The sequence below is a fragment of the Mauremys reevesii genome, linkage group 23 (genome assembly GCF_016161935.1).
Source record: "Mauremys reevesii isolate NIE-2019 linkage group 23, ASM1616193v1, whole genome shotgun sequence".
Classification (NCBI taxonomy): domain Eukaryota; kingdom Metazoa; phylum Chordata; order Testudines; family Geoemydidae; genus Mauremys; species Mauremys reevesii.
In genome coordinates, this window is record NC_052645.1 from 6,755,465 (window position 1) to 6,775,088 (window position 19,624).

General features: G+C 55.2%; 1 protein-coding gene and 2 long non-coding RNA genes across 15 annotated transcripts in view; all 3 read right to left on the reverse strand.

Moving 5' to 3' along the window:
- SCMH1 (Scm polycomb group protein homolog 1) overlaps window positions 1–19,624 on the reverse strand; it is a 293,217-nt gene that overhangs the window by 31,806 nt on the left and 241,787 nt on the right. The window lies entirely within an intron of this gene.
- LOC120389105 lies at window positions 209–847 on the reverse strand. Its single transcript, XR_005590770.1, has 3 exons — window positions 816–847; window positions 475–569; window positions 209–327 (listed from the first exon to the last, which is right to left on the reverse strand). It is a non-coding gene; the product is annotated as an uncharacterized LOC120389105 (long non-coding RNA).
- On the reverse strand, window positions 5,060–8,272 carry LOC120389104. Its single transcript, XR_005590769.1, has 3 exons — window positions 8,234–8,272; window positions 5,795–5,954; window positions 5,060–5,092 (listed from the first exon to the last, which is right to left on the reverse strand). It is a non-coding gene; the product is annotated as an uncharacterized LOC120389104 (long non-coding RNA).

Below are 19,624 nucleotides of genomic sequence, written 5' to 3' on the forward strand. Positions count from 1 at the left end.
TGCTCCGGGGACAAGCTTGCTCCCTCCTGCCCATAGAGGTGAATTCATCTCCCTTCCCAGTAGCACCTGCTCGCTTTCATTCCCCACCAGTCGCCTTGCTGCCATGCCGGCCAATGGCGGAGGATGGGAATGAGGCCTGGGCCGCCCCAATCTCCGAGACTAATGCAGCTGCTCACCTTGTCCCCAGCAGCTGCTGGGCTTGCCCAGCAGGGAGTAAGTGAGGAGCAGCCCAGCCTGGCTGACACGCAGCCGGGGGTTGTGCATGGCCAGCACTGCCGTCCGCAGGAAGAAGCGTCTCTGCCCCTCCGAGAATAACTTTCCAAAGACCTGAAACCAAACGCACGTGAGGCTTCAGCAAATTGCCCAGAAGCAGGCTCCAAATCCTGGACTAGAACGGCAACTCGGTCTAGTGGCTCCAGGAGGCAGCCACCCGCACTGCCCGAGCTGTGCCATGCCCTGGCACAGCAGCCTTACCTCTCCGACCCTGGCTGTGTTTTTAAAGCCGAGGAGCCTGCTGTCCTCGTGCCAGTCTCGGAGCCACAGCTCTTCGGCCTCGTGGATGGTCAGGTCTGGGAAAGAGAGAGACACACACACATTTGTCATTCTGGTTGCAGGGCTTGTGTCCTTCCAATCCCATTGGTGGCTGCACAGTGGGCAGAGTCCTCGCTGTGTGCCCGGCCCAACAGAATTGCAGGGGCTGGTGTAGAACACAGAAAGAGAGAGAGACTCGTCCTCCAGCCGGGGTCACTTGGAGACAAATTGGCTGGGGGGTCTCACTCATCTAGCGGGGGCCATTTCCCAGCTGGGTTCCTTACCCCTCTGGTGCAGCTACCGTTGGTAGAGCCGAAAACCCCTCCTGGCCTGCCGGCTGATGTCCTTGTCTGGGTCACGATGGACAGAGCCAGCTGTGCCACGTGGTGACCCATCTCGGGAATTCGGCTGAGTTCTAATGGACAGAGAGAGAGGGGACTCCATCAGCATTTTCCTGTCAGCTCCCAGTCCCGCCTGGGCCAGGACTCCGTCCCCGCAGCCCCTCGGCAGGAGATGCTAGAGGATAGGAGCTAGAGCTAGACTCTTAATTTTCTCGGCCCGCAAGCAAGCCTGGAGCACAGGGATGTGGGCAGGGCCCTCCATGATTTGCTTCCAGCTGCTCCAGGATGACAGGAAGGCATGAACCTGGAGCAGGCTCCTTAAGCGAGTCGCCACTTCACCATAGGGTGACCAGAACTTGACTCAAGCCAGGCTCATTCTCTGCTCTGACTCTGCCTCCCCAAGAGGATCACTCCTAACCCACAGCCCCTGCAGCAGCAGATCCTACAGCCCCTTGCAGCCAGCCCACCCCGCCTGGAGTCAGGAAGCTGGGGTCAGAGGCCACTACGTCAAAGTCAGGAGGGTGATGATGGAGGTGAGCAGGGTTGCGCTGCTCCTAATGGCCCTGGCTCTCTCGCGCGACACCCTGGACACCATCCAGTAGTTAATGTGCTGTGGGGAAAGGAGGCAGCTCAGGATGAATGGGCGGGTGCATGTGTTGTGCTAATGAGCCCCTCCCCACCCCCGGGGGGCTGAGACATTGTATGCGGGTGGAATATCTGATTCATTGATCACAGAGCTTTAGAAGGGGATTGTTGCCATCAGGACGATGATTGAATCCTGCAGGTCACAACTTGTCATTGTCTCTCTGGGTGGGACAATGCTCAGTGGCGGGCTGGTCCCATCCTCCCTGAACTCCTGATTTCTGAACAGCTCACCAGGAAGGAGACAGACCCCTCAGCCCTCCCTGGCTCTCAAGTCCTTGGTTGGGTGAAGGGACTGAGTGGGAGCACAATCCCCCCAGGAATCTCGGGGCCCGTCAGAGACAAGGGCTGATTCTCTGGGGCCCTCCTGTTTCTCTAGGAACGAGCCTGTGACTCTTCTCTGAGGATCATCTTCTGGATCTCACAGGAGGTTCAGACTCTCACTCCCAAGCCAGCCATGGGCCCCCTGGTTAGTGCTCAACAGAACCAGGCAGAGCTCTGGCTTGAAGTCCCAGCTCCTTCCTCTGTCCTTCAAGGAGGAAGGGCCTGACACCGCACTGCACTGACTGCCCTGCAGTAATGTGTGTTGCTGTAGTGTGCTGAACCTGGCATTGTTTGTTTGCACCATGCTATGAACACACACATTTTTGAGCAAAGACGCCCCACTGGGGGCGCAGCTAGGAGGACAGACTGCAAAATGGATGGAAGAGTTAAGGTAAAATTGCCCCCACCCCTCTCATCAGGCTCACCTCCAAGATGTAGTGGAGCTTGTTGGTATCTGGGGACTTTGCCAGCAGGTTCCCCAGCATGGCGTCCAGGAGGTCTGGCATGACCCTATGCAGATCCTGCAAAGCAAGGGAGAGCCATGGGTCAGACTTAGGAAAGTGGGGCTACACATGATGCAGGATGGGAAGAGGGGTCTCTGGGAAGCACTGGTGAGACCCCCAAACACATATCCTGGCCTCTCTCATTCTCATCCCACTGCAGGCAATTAGCAAGGATTCGTGGCAGGATGAGAGCTGGCTGCTCAATCCATGATTTAGCTGATCTACCTGGACTTGGGTGGTGTCTGTCCGCGTGTCCAGGGTGAAAACGGCATGCAGGGCAGCTCGGAGGAGGTGGGTCTCCAGCTCCGGCTCCAAGGCAGGTGTCATGGTGCTGGCAAGAGAGAGGAGCCGGTATTAGACTGTGCAGTGCGGGGGTGGGACTGGCACCGACATGGACGTGAAACTTCAGGGAAATAGGCAGAGGCTGGCGAGAACGGAAACTGAGGCACCGAACCAGGGAACGATAAGGCCAAGGTTTCCCAGACAGGCAATGGCAAGGCAGGAATGGTGCCTGTTCCCTGAACACTGCTGCCCCTCCTGTATCTGATCCTGGGAGTCAGCCTCTCCCCAAAGCCATTGCAATGTTACTGGAGTGAAAAGAACAGAGCAGCCAGGAGAGGGAGTGACCCTTCCTGCCGCCTCTGCCAGAGGAGCCACCCTTGGGAGGTGACCTGGGAGTGGGAGGGGCAGAGACTCCCAGCCATGGCCTGAGCAGCACCGGGGTTAAGAGAACCGGGCAAGAGGGTCTCGGTACCTGAGGTTGGCCACAGCGATCAGGCAGTTGGCCAGGACGGCGCCTGGCGGAGAGTCATCAGGAAGCTCCTCAATGAGCTCCTGGGAGAGACAAAGGAGACAAAGGAGCAGGTGAGATTTGGGCCTCACTGACACTTCCCAAGGAGGCGATTACACAGCCAGGGCCCCACACAACCAGCAGGATCCCCCCAGCTGCCTCCCGCTCCTCCGATTCCTGCCACTAGTTCTCCCGTCTCTTCTCCCCAATCTGCAGCCCCAGCAATCCCTGCCCTCAGCTGCCCCTCCACCACCAGCCATTCCCCAACCATCGGCCTGGGGAGACCCCTGCCCCTCCCGTGTCTCTGTCCACCCTCCAGCTGCCGGGCACCGTGTCTCGCTCACCACAATCCTCTCCACCACAGCTGCCTTGCAGCAGCGGCTCAATGTGTCCTGCCCTCTCTGCTGTGCAGCGAGACATGCAGGGTGGATGGCGTGCAGGAACATGAGCTGCTGCGCCTCGTCCTGCGCCCACCAGGAGTGGGGTTAGGGGAGAGAGAGCCAGTTAGCCAGGGACCTCCCTGCCCCAGCCACACCAGCTGCAGGCTAGGCCCGAATGAGGTATAGCGGGGACCCGCCTAGTGTCCAAATCACCACGACTCCTACACAAGCAGGGTGAGGAACTAGGTCAGTGCCTGTGGGGGGAGGAGACCCCAGCCAGTGTGTCACAAACACCCCCAGCTTGGGGGTCCCGGATCGTGGAGGAGAAAGGTCCCCATTATGGGTGGTGACTCATGAGGGCCAAGACCCTCTGCAGCGGGTCGGGATGCTGGGAAGGAGCAGGACAATCTCGGTTCCAGCACAGCTGGGGAATGTTTGTACCTTTTCTCGGCCCTGGAGCTGCTCTCGGATGTTTTTGAGAGCAGCCTCCTCTGTTACCACGTCGACCCATTCCTCCTCCTCCTCCTCCTCCTCCTCCTGCTCCTGCTCATCCTCAGAGGCCCTGGCGGACCCTGCACCAGGGAGAGAAGGGGACAGGGTGACTCCTGCTGCCACTCGGGGGAAGGACAGGGGCATGGCGGGACAATGTGCCCCCTTCCCACCTCCGGGACATAGGGCAGCTCAGGCCCCACACTCCCCCCCTCAGTGATGTCATCAGCCCCCAACTCCTTCAGGAGCCCATAGCAAAGAGACCCCCCCTCAGTCCTGGACTCCCTAGGAGGTGCCTCCCCCCCACCCAATGGCACCAAGGACCAATGTGGCAGCATCTAGTGTCAGTGGGGTTCACATGGCTCAGGCCAGACCCCTGGGCTGGGGACCCGCCCCCAGAGCACTGCTCGAGGGCCTGGGCCCAGGGTGTTCACAGCCCCCTCCTCGCCCCTCCCTGAGCCCAGCCTGGCTCCTCACCTTGAACGAAGCAGAAGCGTCCATCGGCCAAGCTGCCGTCCGAGTTGCAGGCGCTGCTGCTGTCCCATGGGGAGCGGGCCGAGCTGCTGTCCGAGTCGCAGGCACTGCTGCTGTCCCATCGGGAGTGGGCCAAGCTGCTGTCCGAGTCGCAGGTGCTGCTGCTGCTGTCCCATGGGGAGCGGGCCGAGCTGCTGGGGCTGGGAGAGGGATCCTCCACCTCCTGCCCTGGGAAGGCTGGAAGGTCCCCACTGACCAGGCAGGGCGATGCCTCCTGATGGAAATCGGGGCTGGGCTCCTGGGGCCGCTGCTGCCCACATAACAAGCCCCGGAGCCACCCTGCCCGGTTGCGCTCCTGGGCTGGGTCCCGCCTGCCCTGCCGCATCCTGGCCCAGTTCCATTTCGGCCTGGCCGGTGCCTCTCCCACCTCGGCACCTGCGCCGGGAACAGGTTTCCTCTTCCAGAAGGCTGGGAACTTCCACCTTCTGGTCCGGCCGAGCTCCTTCCGCCAGCGGGACGGAGGGCCGCTCTGCTCCTGGGGAAGATGGCAGCTGCTCCTCAGGCTCTGGGGCCACCTTCAGAGCCTTCTTCCTGAACATCCTCAGGAGCCCAGCCATCCTGGAACCAAGCGGGGAGCAGGCGTGAGTCTGGGGTCAAGGCAGCCTCTCACTAACCAGCCTGTTTGGTCCCTCTCCATCCCTGCCCCAGCCAAAGCAGCTCCACCTTCCCCACGGGGTGCAGGGAGTGCAGGCTACACACACTGGCAGGAGTTCATTGCATGATCTGCTCCCCCTCAGAGCTCCCCCTCCTCATCCCTGGGGCTGCAAGAACCGGGGAGTCTCGTCCTTTTCGAGCACTGGGGTCAGTCACAAAGACCATCAGTCACTTTGGACAAGCAGCTTCCTCCTGCCAGCCCAGGCCACACTCCCCCGCACAGGATAGAGTAGGAAGAGAACCCATGAGTCCGGACTTCTCCTGGGAAACAATCCCCCCCCTTCAAAGTCCCTCGGCATAGCAAGGCCAGGGCCCCCTCGGTTCCCATTGATTTCCATGCTCAGCAGCTCACCGGGTCTGGCCCAGCTGAGAGACTCTCAGCCTGGGCAACAGTCTCCCACAAGGGAAGGGCTGGGAGCCCCATTGCTGGGACCTTTCCAAGCACAGTGGAGACGGCTCTGGAGAAGCCCCTCCCCAGTCTGAGAGCGAGGGGCTCCTGGGGGATGTTTGCAAATCCAATCTCCTTTGGGAGAGATTCTCTCCCCCTCTTTCTGCCTCTCCCCAGACAGACAGGGGACACCACCAGAGAACCCTAATGCCACTCACTTGCTCTGGTGACGGAGCGATGGATGGAGGATGTTCAGGGTCGTCCCTCGCCCTTCTCCTCACTCCCCAAGCCCAAGGCAGGCTGGAGACGGGGGTGGTGACCTGAGGAGTTACCCTGCCCAGCCAGCAGGCAGGGTGATGGCACTGGGCGATCGGCTGGCTGTGAAAACAAGAGTCTATCTTATTGCCAAGGGACGGAGAAACTCGGCCAGCAGCAGGGGGTGCAGAACATCACCCTAGTGCGGGGGTGACAGCGCTCCGGGATCCTGACATCCCAGCACTTTACACACCTTCCTGAAGCCTCCCAACCCCCCTGGGCTGTCGGGACTGCGCCCCCAACCCTACTGATGAGAAACAGGCCTGGGGAGGGGAAGCTACTGGCTCAGGGTCACACCAAGGGTCAGAAGTAGGGATGGGACCCAGCAGTCCTTCTCTCCAGGCCCCTTCGCTAACCACTGCTGCACACTCCCTCCCACAGCTGGCAGTTACAAGCAGCCCTCATGGCCGCTCCCCCTGCCTTTGAGAGGGAGTGTGCTCTGCTGGAGTGACCGGGCCAGGGGATTGGGAGTCAGGACTCCTGGGTTCCATTGCTGGGTTTCCTATTGGTTCCACAGCTGGTTGTTTTCCTTTTCCTGGGGACTCTGGGCAAGTTGCTCCCCCCTCTAGGACTCTGTCCCCAGCAGTCAAAGGGGGATTTAATACTTTCCTGCTATTGGAAAGTGCTGGGAGAATCCCCCAGCAAAAGCTGCTCTGACAGTGCTAAGCAGCATCTGAGCATTGGAGGTCGGGGCGCACTGCCCAGGAGGAGTGTTTGGCTCTGGGGTTTCACTTCAGCCCAGTCTAGAGAGAGGGGCCCAGCCATGGAGTGTGGCTCAAGAAGACCAATTCTCCAATTCGTTAAGGGCGTTTTGAATTCCAATCCTGTGCTCCAGAGTGCTTGGTGTCATTTGCACATTTTAGCAGCATGCTCTCCACTCCATCTTCCAAATCATTCATGAAAATATTGAATAGTACCGGACCCTGGACTGATCCCTGCCGGACCCACCAGGTGCACCTTCTCCATTGGACAGCCAGACATGGAGAAGGGCTCTTGGAGTCTGGGCTTTCAACCAGCTCTGCACCCACATTACACTGATCGCATCTAGCCCGCATTTCCCTCCTTTGCTTGTGAGAATGTCCTATGGGGCTGTGTCAAAAGCCTTAGCAACCCCAAGATAGATCCCATCTACTGTTTACCCACCTGCACTAGGCCCGGAACCCTGCCAAAGAAGGAAAGAGGATTGGTTTGGAATGATTTGTTCTTGACAAATCCATGCTCACTAGTCCTAAGAACCAAATTTGTCACATTGTGTTAAATTGTCTCGTTGCACACAAAGAGGAGACACTTAGATCTCAAAAATTAGATAAGATGCTTCAGTCTGAGCTAAGTAGTTGCTGCTCTTAATTTCAAAATAAAAAAATACAAAGAAAATAGACTATTTCAGCTATTCTATTATGTCATAATCTGCTCTGAGTAAATGTGATAGGACACCTCATGTTATGCACTGCTCCTAGTGACACTCTCCAATGGATTCCCATCCTCCACCCACCGTGAGGTAGGTAGGAGCGGATCATTATTATCTCTACTTGAAAGAGGGAGAAGTTAAGGCTGAGAAAGGAGAATTGACTTGTCTTAGGTCACACTGCCAGTCAGTGGCAGAGTTGGGAAGAGGACCTAAGAGCCCTGATTTTCAAACTAATCATTGGATCTTGAATTTCATACATTGAATGACCTGAATAAAGTGCTCTCGGATGAGCTCCAGACCAACAACAGTGCACAGTAATTATTCAGCAAGTATTTTAGGAGAATTGCAACATTAGAGAATCATGAACTGCTCAGAGACCATTAATGCAGCAAAGCAGCAAAATTTGTCAACCATATGACTGGTTATGACTTATTTCCTTGGTCTTAACAGAGAACAACAAGGATCTGAGTCTCCTCCCTGTCAATAACCCCCTGCTCAGCCAATCAGGGTAGAGACTGAGGACGGGGGCTGAGGTTCTCCCAGAGAGCCCAAAGGATGGCCCAGGTCACTGGTGGGATCATTGCCCGAGCACAATTTCAGCCCCACATTTTTGGGTGGACCTCCACAGTGGGAGCTGCAGGGCACTCCCCATACACACACACACACACGCACACCACTCTCCTGGTGTTGGGAGGGGAACAGGAGAAAGGACAAACGAAGCAAGAGACAAAGAGAAAGGAGGGAGGGAGGGATGGACAAAGGAAAAGGTGAAACAAAAAGGACAAACCCTAATGTCCCCAGTGATTCTAAGGGACAAAATCTCAGGTGCGGAATAAAATTCTGCCTCCTTAAGCTCGTGTTTTCCTTGCCTAGAATTCAACTGTCACCAGATGGATCAGACTGAACAGGTTTCAGACCTCAAGGAGGCTCTTACCTTCTAAACAGGGACGTCTGTTTTCTAGTAAAATCACTACGGGGAAGGAGAAAACTCGAAAGAGGTTCCTCCTGGCGCTCCTGTACGTGAACCCGAATACTCCCTCAGTCCTCAAAGAGAGACCTGGAGAAGGAGACTGGCTGGAGCAAAGCCACGGGAGTCTCTGAGGTTTCCCTGGCCCCTCGCCCCTGTCCTGCCTGGCTGATGTCAGCATCTCTCTGTGAGGTCACCACCTCCCCACCACCTTTGACCAATAGCCCGAGGTCCTGCAAAAGGCCTTTGTGATGTCACTGCCACACCCCTCCCTTGCTGTGCTAATGTCCTGCCCCTGGCCAGGCCCTTTGGAGGTTTGAGCTACTCCCTGTGGATCACCCCACTCAAGGAGTGTTCATTCTAGGAAGCAAGCCGGCTAGACAGGAAAACATCAGACGCTGCTCCCAATGCTACACTCAGTTTTTCAGAAATTAGTCAACTTGTTGGCCAGAAGAGATCATTAGAGCATCTAATCTGACCCCCTGCATATCACAGGCCTCCTGTATGACACAATAGCTTCTTTTGGGGCAAACACATTCCAGAAAGGCATCTAGTCTTCATGAAATGACATCAGGAGATGGCGAATCCACCACTTTCCTTGGTAGCTTGTTCCTGTGGTGAATCATCCTCGCTGTTGAATATTTGTGCCTTATTTGTAATATGAATTTTTCTCTTTTCACCTTCCAGCCACTGAGTCTTGTTATGCCTTTCTCTGCTAGATTAAAGAGCCCTTTAATACCCAATATTTTCTCTCCATTAAAGCACTTCAACACTTCAATGAAGTCACCTTTCAATCTTCTTTTGATAAGTTAAACAAGTTGAGCTCTTTCAATAACTCACTAGAAGGCATTTTTCTCCAGCCATCAGAACATTTGGTGGTTCTTTGCTGCCCCAGCTCCAATTTCACAACATCTTTTTCAAACGAGGACACTAAAACTGGAGGCTGTATTCCAATATCAGTCTCACTGATGCCGTGTTACCTCCTCTGACGTTATTGACATAAACTGTAACTGTATAGATCACCGTTGTGACCACTATTCTATATTTGCAGCCAATATTGTAGAAAGGTTGTTGTGGAAGGGGTCTATGGAGAGGTTATGATTAGCTGATTATAATTACGCTATGTGTATCATTTTTGTCATTGATGTTATGAATATTGGCTTTATACTGTCTGTATTTCAAACTTGTGTTATGCTACCGGGGAACACCCCAGACAAGTTGGTGTCAGTTCTGCCTAGCCTGCTTGATGGCCCACTAAGGAGTCTGCTCAGTGTCCCGATTGCAGTTTCACCCACTTCACCCACCTGTAGGGTTTGAAGCAGCAGAACAATGTCTGCTACCAAGCACTGAGCAACGCAGCGAGTGGTGGTGCTACAAATCGTGGGGTACATGTCCAGTGAGCTGTACTGCTTGCCACGGCCAGATACAGCACCAGTGGAGCTGCAGGGAGTGATGGTACAGGCAGGGCCGGCTTTCGGAAGTGCGGGGCCCAATTCGAACAGTTTTGACGGGGCCCTGGCAGGGATGACTAAAAAAAAAACACGTAAAAAACCACATGGGGCTTGTACTCACCGGGCGGCACTCTGAGTCTTCGGCAGCACTTCGGCGGTGGGTCCTTCACTTGCTCCGGGTCTTCGCTGGCACTGAAGGACCTGTTGCCGAAGTGCCGCCAAAGACCCGGAGAGAGTGAAGGACAAAACTTATAATCTACTGAGTGTGTTCACCCTATTTGTATGAATGTATCATTCCTTTGTCTGAAACTAGGAATATGAAATATAACTCTGAGGGCCTATTGTTATTGTGCAAAGTGTGGGCCATTAATGGTGGTTTGGAATCTTGATGGCTCCCATTAACCAGGACAATTGTCTGCAGTTAGGTCTGTTTTACCTGTAAGTCTTCCTGTATACGTGTGTGCAGGCAAGTGGGCAATGAAGTCCTGCAGTGACAAGTGATCATGTCACCTGAACTGGAATCCATCTTTAACCTGATGTCTTTCCATTGAGAAAGGGGGAGGGGACCCAGAGAGACAAAAGATTCCCGCCTTGTGCCAAAGCTATATAAGGGGGTGGAACAGAACAAAGGAGGCTGCAGTCATGAGAAATCCCCAAGCTACCACCTGAGCTGGAACAAGGGCTGGACCAGGGGAGAGGATTGTGCCCAGACTAGGAAAGTGTCCAGTCTATCATAGAAGCTTATTGAAACATCTCTGATGGTGAGATTTTATCTGTATTCAGTTTTATTACTGTATTAGGCTTAGACTTGCATGTTTTATTTTATTTTACTTGGTAATTCACTTTGTTCTGTCTATTACTACTTGGAACCACTTAAATCCTACTTTCTGTATGTAATAAAATCACTTTGCCCCATGCTGCAAAGGAAGGCGACCCCCACCCCCAGGGTCTCTGTCACAATCTAAATCGGGAGGGAATTCCTTCCCAACCCCAAATATGGCAATCAGTTGAACCCTGAGCATGTCAGCAAGACCCACCAGCCGGACACTTGAGAAAGAAAGAATTCTCTGTAGTAACTCAGAGCCCTCCCAATTTACTTCCCCATCTCTAGCAACTGGGGATATCTGCGGCTAGTAGTCACAGATGGGCCACATGCCATTGTAGGCAGTTTCATCATATTATCGCCTCCATAAACTTATCAAGATCAGTCTTGAAGCCAGTTAGGTTTTTTTGCCTCCATTACTCCCCCTGGAAGGCTGTTCCAGCACTTCACTCCTCTGATGGTTAGAAACCTTCGTCTAATATCAAGCTAAACTTGTTGATGGACAATTTATGTCCATTTGTTCTCGTGTCAACATTGGCCCTTAACTTAAATAACTCCTCTGCCTCCCTTGTCTTTATCTCTCTGATGTATTTATAGAGAGCAATCATATCTCCCCTCAGCCTTTTTTTGGTTAGGCTAAACAAGCCAAGCTTGTTAAGTCTTCTCTCATAAGACAGGTTTTCCATTCTTCTGATCATCCTGGTTGCCCTTCTCTGCACCTGTTCCAGTCTGAATTCATCTTTCTTAAACATGGGAGATGAGAATTGCACACAGTATTCCAGATGAGGTCACACCAGTGCCTGGTATAATGGCAAAAACATTTCCCTGTCTCTACTGGAAATACCTCACCTGATGCATCCTAGGACTGCATTAGCCTTTTTCACGGCCATATAACATCGGCGACTCAGAGTCATCTTGTGATCAATACACCCAGGTCTTTCTCCTCCTCTGTCACTACCAACTGATACGTCCCAGGGAATAGCAAAAATTCTTCTTGTTTGTTCCTAAGTGCATGACCTTGCACTTTGCACTGCTAAATTTCATCCTGTTTTTATTACTCCAGTTTTCAAGGTCACCTGGATTTTCACTAAAATATTCCAGTCCTCCTCCGTATCAACAATAAATACCAATTTTGTGTCATCCACAAATTGTATTAGCACACTCCCACTTTTTGTGCCAAGGTCATTAATGAAAATGTTAAATAAGATTGATCCCAAGACTGATCCCTGAGGAACTCCACTTGTAACCTCCCTCCAGCCTGATGCTTCACCTTTCAGTATGACCTGTTGTAGTCTCCCCATTAACCAGTTCCTTGCCCACCTTTCAGTTCCCATATTAATCCCCATCTTTTCCAGTTTAACCAGTGGTGAGCTGGAGCTGGTTCGCACCGGTTCACGTGAACCGGTTGTTAAATTTAGAAGCCGGTTTAGAACCGGTTGTTGAAGGGGTGGGCAAACTCTGGCCTGCAGGACAGTCCTGTCCGGCCCGCCTGAGCTCCCAGCTGGGGAGGCTCCCCCGGACCCTCCCTCGCCTTCCTCCCTCTCGCAGAGCCTCAGCGTGTCATGCCACCGGCGCCAGTGCTCTGGACCGCTCCTGGGCAGCTCGGCAGCTCCTGCCACTTTGAGCGGCATGGTAAGGGGGTGGGGCTGCGAGCTCCAGCGGGCCGCGTGGCTTCCATATGCGCTGCCCTCAGCAGCATGGTAAGGGGTCCAGGCCGGGGCTGGGAGGAGGGGTTGGATAAGGGGCAGAGAGCGGTTGGAGGGGGCGGAGGTTCTGGGGGGACGGTCAGGGGATGGGGAACAGAGGGGGTTGGGTAGGCTTGGGAGTTCCGGGGGTCTGTCAGGGTGGTGGTGGATGGGGTGGGGGCAGTCAGGGGACAGGGAGCAGGGTGAGTTGGGTAGGGGGTGGGGTTCTGGGGGCCTTTAGGGTGAGGAGTCTCAGGAGGGGTGGTCAGGGGACAAGGAGCAGGGGGGGTTGATGGGTTGGGGGTTCTGAGGGGGGCAGTTGGGGACAGGACATGGGTGGGGGTCGGATGGGGGGGACAGGCTGTTTTGGGAGGCACATTCTTCCCTACGCAGCCCCTGATACAATTTTGCAACCCCGATGTCTGGGGCCCAGTCCCCTTGGAGGGAGGCTCCGGGATCTGGGCCCTGCCGTGTGTGCTGGGTTCCTTGGGCACCCCACAGGGCTGTGAGAATCTGCAGGTCACAAGGGCAACAAACCCACAGAGGCTGGGAGCCAGGTCCAGGCACTTCCAGAGGCAAGGAGCCACTGCTGAGAGCAGCCCCCTTCCATTAAACCAGGCCCCTGCCACCTCTGCCTCTGCTCTCCTCTGCGGGGCACGTAGGCCCCATCCTCCAAGGTATTTAGGCACCTAACTCCTATTGGTTTAACGGGGAGTTAGGCACCAGCTACCTCTGAGGCTCTGTCCAAAAGCCCCTTGCCTAGAACAGAGTCCACCTCTGCCTAATCTGACTGTGGCAGAGCCTATTACAGTCGCTGAAGGGACTGAGGCCTCCAGGTGCCTCATGATCAGGTCTGTGTCCAACACAGGAGTGGAGTCCTCTCGCCCCCCTGTGCATTGCTGGCCCAGCTTGGAGCTCAGCCCCCGCTGCAATCCTGCCGCTCCCCGCGCCTGCGGCTCAGGGAGAGGCGACTGTCAGCTCGCAGGGGCTCTGCTTCCCAGCAAGGGCTGGGGCTAAGGAGCGCAAGGTAGAGCCTGCAGCTGCAGTGAACCAGGCTGCAGAGCGGAGAGGTCCCTGGGGCAGGTGCTGGGGGAGCAGAGAGCAGGCGTTATCATTCTTCTCCACCCACTGTGGATGCTTCAGCAGGATGTGTGAGTGCAGAAGAATAAACCCCACAGAGAAGGCTGGGCCACCCAGGGCCGCAGGGAGCCAGGGACGAGGGGAGACGTCTGCCTCCCTCGCAGAGCCCCACCGCTGCAGTTGCATTCTATTATCCTGGCAATGAATCGCCCCTCTCAGTGTGCACCCACCTCGGATTGAATATGGGGCTGCTGCTATTGTCTAGGGGGTAGGAGCTGGCACACTCATCTCCTGTTCCCAGCTCTGCCAGGGGAATTAAAGTCTCCCTGCCTCCGTTTCCCCATTTGTAGGTGGGGAAACTAGTAATCTTTCCTCGAGCAATTTCATGGATGTTTGCTATATGCCACGAGCTCCTTGTTGGGAGGGACTGTGTATTTGCAATTATTCTATAGCCTCTGGTCCTTCCCTTGATTCTGGGCTTTTAAAACTAGGGAAAGCTTTGCGTGCGGGGGTGGGGGGGAATGGGAGGGATTCACTGGCTGTGTCTAGGGTGGATCTGTCCTGGTTGATGGGAGCAGTACCTGCGCTGCAGACATCTACCGCACCCCAGCTGGTTGTCAGAGGGAACGGCGAGACCTGCTGCGAGAGAGGAATGCCAGGAGAAGTTTAGCAGCAGCGACGGCCTCTGCTAGATGTGTCCAAATGCTGCATCTCTGCTGGGGGAGCAGGCGGTGCCATGGGGAGGGAATTGGGGTGACAGGGGCACCCAGCTGCATGAGCTGCTGTGCTGTTCTCACTGCCCTTGCCCCCTTGAGAACTGCCACAGGGCAAACGGGGGCTTCCACCTCAAGGATCCAGGTTCAAACCCTGTCCTGGTCCATCACTGGCAGAGGTAGCGAGTCTCATGCCAACCCCTAGCAGTCAGGTGCCCGACTCCAAGCTGTGAGTGCACAGCCAGCTCCCCACCATCCACAGGCTAGCAGTGGTTTCTTGCACCAGTGAAACATTCATGAGTGGACAAAGCCAGGCCTCCTCTTGTGAATGATGGACACAAGTTGTAGCTATCACCCATCTCAAGCCTCCTTATTCTGTGCCTTGCAGGGTACAAGTAACCTCCGGGGGTGGGGAGGAGACAGGCCCCTGTGCTAACTTCACTCCGATGTGTTGGTCATTACGGGAGCACTGTGCTAGGTGCTGGACAGACCGTGAGAGACAGTCCCTGCCCCCAAGAGCTTAAAGTCTGGCTGGCCAAGCCAGCCAAAGGCGGCTGTATTATCGCCATAGGGCGGCTGGTACACAGAGGGACTGCACAGGCGCTCCCCACCCCCGCACTAGCCCAGGCTCAGCCCTATGCTGCTCTCAGGGCAGGGTTTGTTTCTGGAGTTGCTCTGTGATCATTGGGGTAGGGAGGCAGGGGGAAGAGAGGCCATTTTCTAGAGCAAATGTATCCTTAGGAATGGTCACGCTGCACCCCCCTTTACACACTCCTGGGTGGGAATTTAATCCTGGTGAAATCTAAGGGCGGGTTGCAGCACCATGGAGTTTTATTAGCCTGGGAACGGGGAGAAGCCCACAGCAGCTCCCCAATAAATGTGAACAATGCGCCTCTTCCTCATGAAATCACACAGCCGGGGACAGCCCAGCGGCAGCGGCGACTCAGCTGCAGGAGCCCTGTGCTAGTCTCTGAAAGGCTGGCAGTCAGGGGAGCGCTGGAACGGAGCTCGCGGAGGCAAGGTCAGCCAGACATTGCCCAGGTGAAAGCAGCATTCGCAACAAGTCACGAGCCAGAGGGGCACCCAGTGGAGCAGATGCAGCTCTGCGGACACCGGAGCTCCTGGTGTGTGAGGCCTCGTCCTGGGCCAAGCTGCTTTTCTGGGGACCTGGGCGCTGTGCTTCTGGGCTAGTTTTTCATCTGAGTGAATTCAGTGCTGGTGAAAGGTGCCGGATCAACAGCCCCGAGGGTGCACGAAGCAGGTACAGCACACGCTGTGTCCATGCCTCACACCGGACCCATAGGGATTCCTGCTAGGGTGACAGGCTAGGGAACACCCGGTCGAAAAGGGACCCTGGTGGCTTCGGTCAGCACCACTGACTGGGCCGTTAAAATTCCAGTTGATGGCGTAGTGGGACTAAGGCAGGCTCTGTGCCAGCCCGGATTCTGTGCAGCTCCTGGATGCGGAGACACGTCCCCTCGCTCCTAGGCGGAGGCACGGCCAGGGGCTCCCATGTGCTGCTCCACCCCAAGTGCCAACTCCGCAGCTCCCATTGCCCAGGAACAGCAGCCAATCATAGACTCGCAGGGTTGGGAGGGACCTCAGGAGGTCATCAGTCCACAGTAGCGTAGCTAGAGTGGGACCGGGGCAGCGGCCACTCTCTCGCCAAGCACAAGCGGCGCCTTTTCAATTTCTTGGCGCCTTTTTAATTTTTACTCACCCGGCAGTGCTTTTACTGACGGGGTGGCGCTCCGGGTCTTCGGCGGCAGTTCAGCAGCGGGTCCTTCACTCACTCCAGGTGTGTTTGGTGGCACCATAGGAACTGCCGCTGAAATGCCACCGAAGACCCGGCACGCTGCCCCGTTAGTAAAAGCACCGCAGTGGGTGGCGCCTTTTTTTGTGATCGCTCCCCCTGTTTGCTAAACCTGGCTATGCCACTGCTAGTCCAACCCCCTGCTCAAAGCAGGACCAACACCAACTAAATCATCCCAGCCAGGGCTTTGTCAAGCTGGGCCTTAAAAACCTCTAAGGATGGAGATTCCACCACCTCCCTAGGGAACCCATTCCAATGCTTCATCACCCTCGTAGTGAAATAGTGTTTCCTAATATCCAACCTAAACCTCCCCCACTGCAACTTGAGACCATTGCTTCTTGTTCTGTCATCTTCACCTCTGAGAACAGTCTAGATCCATCCTCTTTGGAACCCCGCTTCAGGTAGTTGAAAGCAGCTATCAAATCACCCCTTATTCTTTTCTTCTGCACACTAAATAATCCCAGTTCCCTCAGTTTCTCCTCATAAGTCATGTGCTCCAGCCCCCTAACCATTTTTGTTGCCCTCCGCTGGACTCTTTCCAATTTTTCCACATCCTTCTTGTAGTGTGGAGCCCAAAACTGGACACAGTACTCCAGATGAGGCCTCATCAATGCCGAATAGAGGGGAATGATCACTTCCCTTGATCTCAGAGCCGTAACTAGGTATTTTTGCACCCGTGGCAAGAATATAAAATTGCACCCTCTCCCAGGGCCGGCTCTTTGGTGGCAATTCGATGGCGGCCATTCGGTTCCTCTTGGAGGGAAGGGCCTGCCGCCAAATTGCCGCTGAAGAATGAATGAAGAGGTGGCGGTAGAGCCTGTGATTTGGGGGCGGGGGGTCTAACTCATGATTTTTGACTGCTTGGGCTGGTAATGTTGCTTCCAAGATGGTCTTTGGTTCCAGTCCAGTTCCAGTCCAGAGAGGGACTCACAGGTTAAGAGAGGAGGAAGGTGCTGGATATCAGCAGTGGCCACTAGGGATCAGCATGTGTCCTGAGAATGCTGGGAGTTCAGGTTTGCAGGGCAGGATCAGGGGTAGCAGGTTTGTAGAAATTTTGGTTGTGCCCAGAACCCGCCCCTGCCCAAACTCTGCCCCCCCCCACCTTCCCAAGGCTCTGGGAGGGAGTTTGGGTGAGGGAGGAGGTCTGGGGTGCAGGCCCTAGGCTGGGGCAGGGGATTGGGGTGCAGGCTCTGGGAGGGAGTTTGGGGATGGGAGGGGTGCAGAGGGATGGGATGCAGGGGTGAGGGCCGTGGGTTGTGGCTGCAGATGAGGGGTTTGGGGTGTGGGAGGGGCTCAGGGCGAGAGTAGGAGTGTGGGGGTGAGGGCTCTGGCTGGGGCTGGGAATGGGAGGTTTGGGGTGTGGGAGGGGCTCAGGACTCGGGGCAGAGGGTCAGGGTGTGGGGGTGAGGGCTCTGGCTGGGACTGGGGATGAGGTGTTTGGGGTGCTGGAGGGGCTCAGGGCTTGGGCAGAGGTTTGAAGGTGCGGTGGGGGATGAAAGCTCTGATTGGGGGTGCGGGCTCTGGGGTGGGGCAGGGCTGGGGATGAGTTTGGGGTGCAGGCAGGCTGCTCTGGGACAGGGGCCAGAGAGGAGGACTCCCCCCAGCCCTTTCCCTGCCGGCAGCAGCAAGCTCTGGGGAAGGACCCCCCCTTTCCTGCCCCCCCCCAGCAGCACACTCACCCCCACCACTGTCACTGCATGTGCTCCTAGGGCCCCTCTCAGGCCCAGGAATCTCCCCTGCCTCCCCCGTGGTGGGTGCCGGGGGGTGCTGCGTGCGCCGCCTCCCCTGCTGTTGCCCCTGACTGTAGCTTCACCGGGAGTGAGGGATGGGGCTGCCTCCTTGCCCAGCGTGGGGCAGGAGCGGTGACTGCGGGTGGGGGGAGGGGGGGTTGTGCTGCTGGAGGGTCCCATGGGAAAATGAAAGGGTCTGAAGGGGAAGGACAGGCTCAGAGTCAGTCTGCCCTGGCCGTCGCATAGGGAGCACTAGGACCCTGCGGCAGCAGTTGCTGCAGGGGAAAGAGAGACTCTGCTCCGGGGCCGGGGAAGGGGGCTGCGGGGAGCAAGTCGGGGCCGGGAGACACTCGGGGAGGCATGGGGGGGCAGTAGGTGGGGCCGGGGGGGAAGATCACCTGGGTTATAAATATCTCTGTGTTAGCAGCTTTTTTTTCCCTTTTCTCTCCACCGCTTTCTGCACCCCCTGGCTTTGTGTGCCCGAGGCAAGTGCCTCACTCGCCTCGCCCTAGTTACGGTGCTGCTCGATCTGCTGGCAATGCTCCTACTTATACAGCCCAAAATGCCGTTAGCCGTCTTGGCAACAAGGGCACAGTGCTGACTCATATCCAGCTTCTCGTCCACTGTAACCCCTAGGTCCTTGTCTACAGAACTTGCATGGTGTCAAATATCAGAGGAGTAGCCGTGTTAGTCTGGATCTGTAAAAGCAGCAAAGAGTCCTGTGGCACCTTATAGACTAACAGACGTATTGGAGCATGAGCTTTCGTGGGTGAAAGCCTTGGTTTTCACACCTCAACTGCTAGAAGAGGGCCTCATCCTCCCTGATTGAACTAACCTCGTTATCTCTAGCCTGATTCTTGCTTGCATATATATACCTGCCTCTGGAAATTTTCACTACATGCATCTGACGAAGTGGGTATTCACCCACAAAAGCTCATGCTCCAATAAGTCTGTTAGTCTATAAGGTGCCACAGGACTCTTTGCTGCTTCTGTAGCCTAGCCATTCGGTCCCTAGTCTGTAAGAGTGAATGAGATTCTTCCATTCTAAAGGCAGGACTCTGCACTTCTCCTTGTTGAACCTCATCAGGTTTCTTTTGGCCCAATTCTCTAATTTGTCTAGGTCCCTCTGTATCCTATCCCTACCCTCCAGCATATCTACCACTCCTCCCAGTTTAGTGTCATCTGCAAACTTGCTGAGGGTGCAGTCCACGCCATCCTCCAGATCATTAATGAAGATATTGAACAAAACTGGCCCCAGGACCGACCCTTGGGATACTCCACTTGAAACCGGCTGCCAACTAGACATGGAGCCGTTGATCACTACCCGTTGATCCTGATGATCTAGCCAGCTTTCTATCCATGTTATCGTCCATTCATCCAGCCATGCCTCTTTAACTTGCTGGCAAGAATACTGTGGGAGACAATATCAAAAGCTTTGCTAAAGTCAAGGAATAACACATCCACTGCTTTCCCCTTATCCACAGACCCAGTTATCTCATCATAGAAGGCAATTAGGTTCGTCAGGCATGACTTGCCCTTGGTGAATCCATGCTGACTTTTCCTGATCACTTTCCTCTCCTCAAAGTGCTTCAAAATTGATTCCTTGAGGACCTGCTCCATGATTTTTCCAGGCACTGAGGTGAGGCTGCCTGGTCTGTAGTTCCCCAGATCATCCTCCTTCCCTTTTTTAAAGATGGGCACTACAGTAGCCTTTTTCCAGTCATCCGGGACCTCCCCCGTTCGCCATGAGTTTTTAAAGATAATGGCCAATGGCTCTGCAATCACATCTGCCAACTCCTTTAGCATCTTTGGATGCAGGGCATCTGGCTCCATGGACTTGTGCTCATCCAGCTTTTCTAAATAGTCCTGAACCACTTCTTTCTCCACAGAGAGCTGGTCACCTCCTCCCCATGCTGTGCTGCCCAGTGCAGCAGTCTGAGAAGCTGACCTTGTTTGTGAAGACAGAGGCAAAAAAAGCATTGAGTACATTAGCTTTTTTCACATCCTCTGTCACTAAGTTACCTCCCTCATTCAGTAAGGGGCCCACACTTTCCTTGACCTCC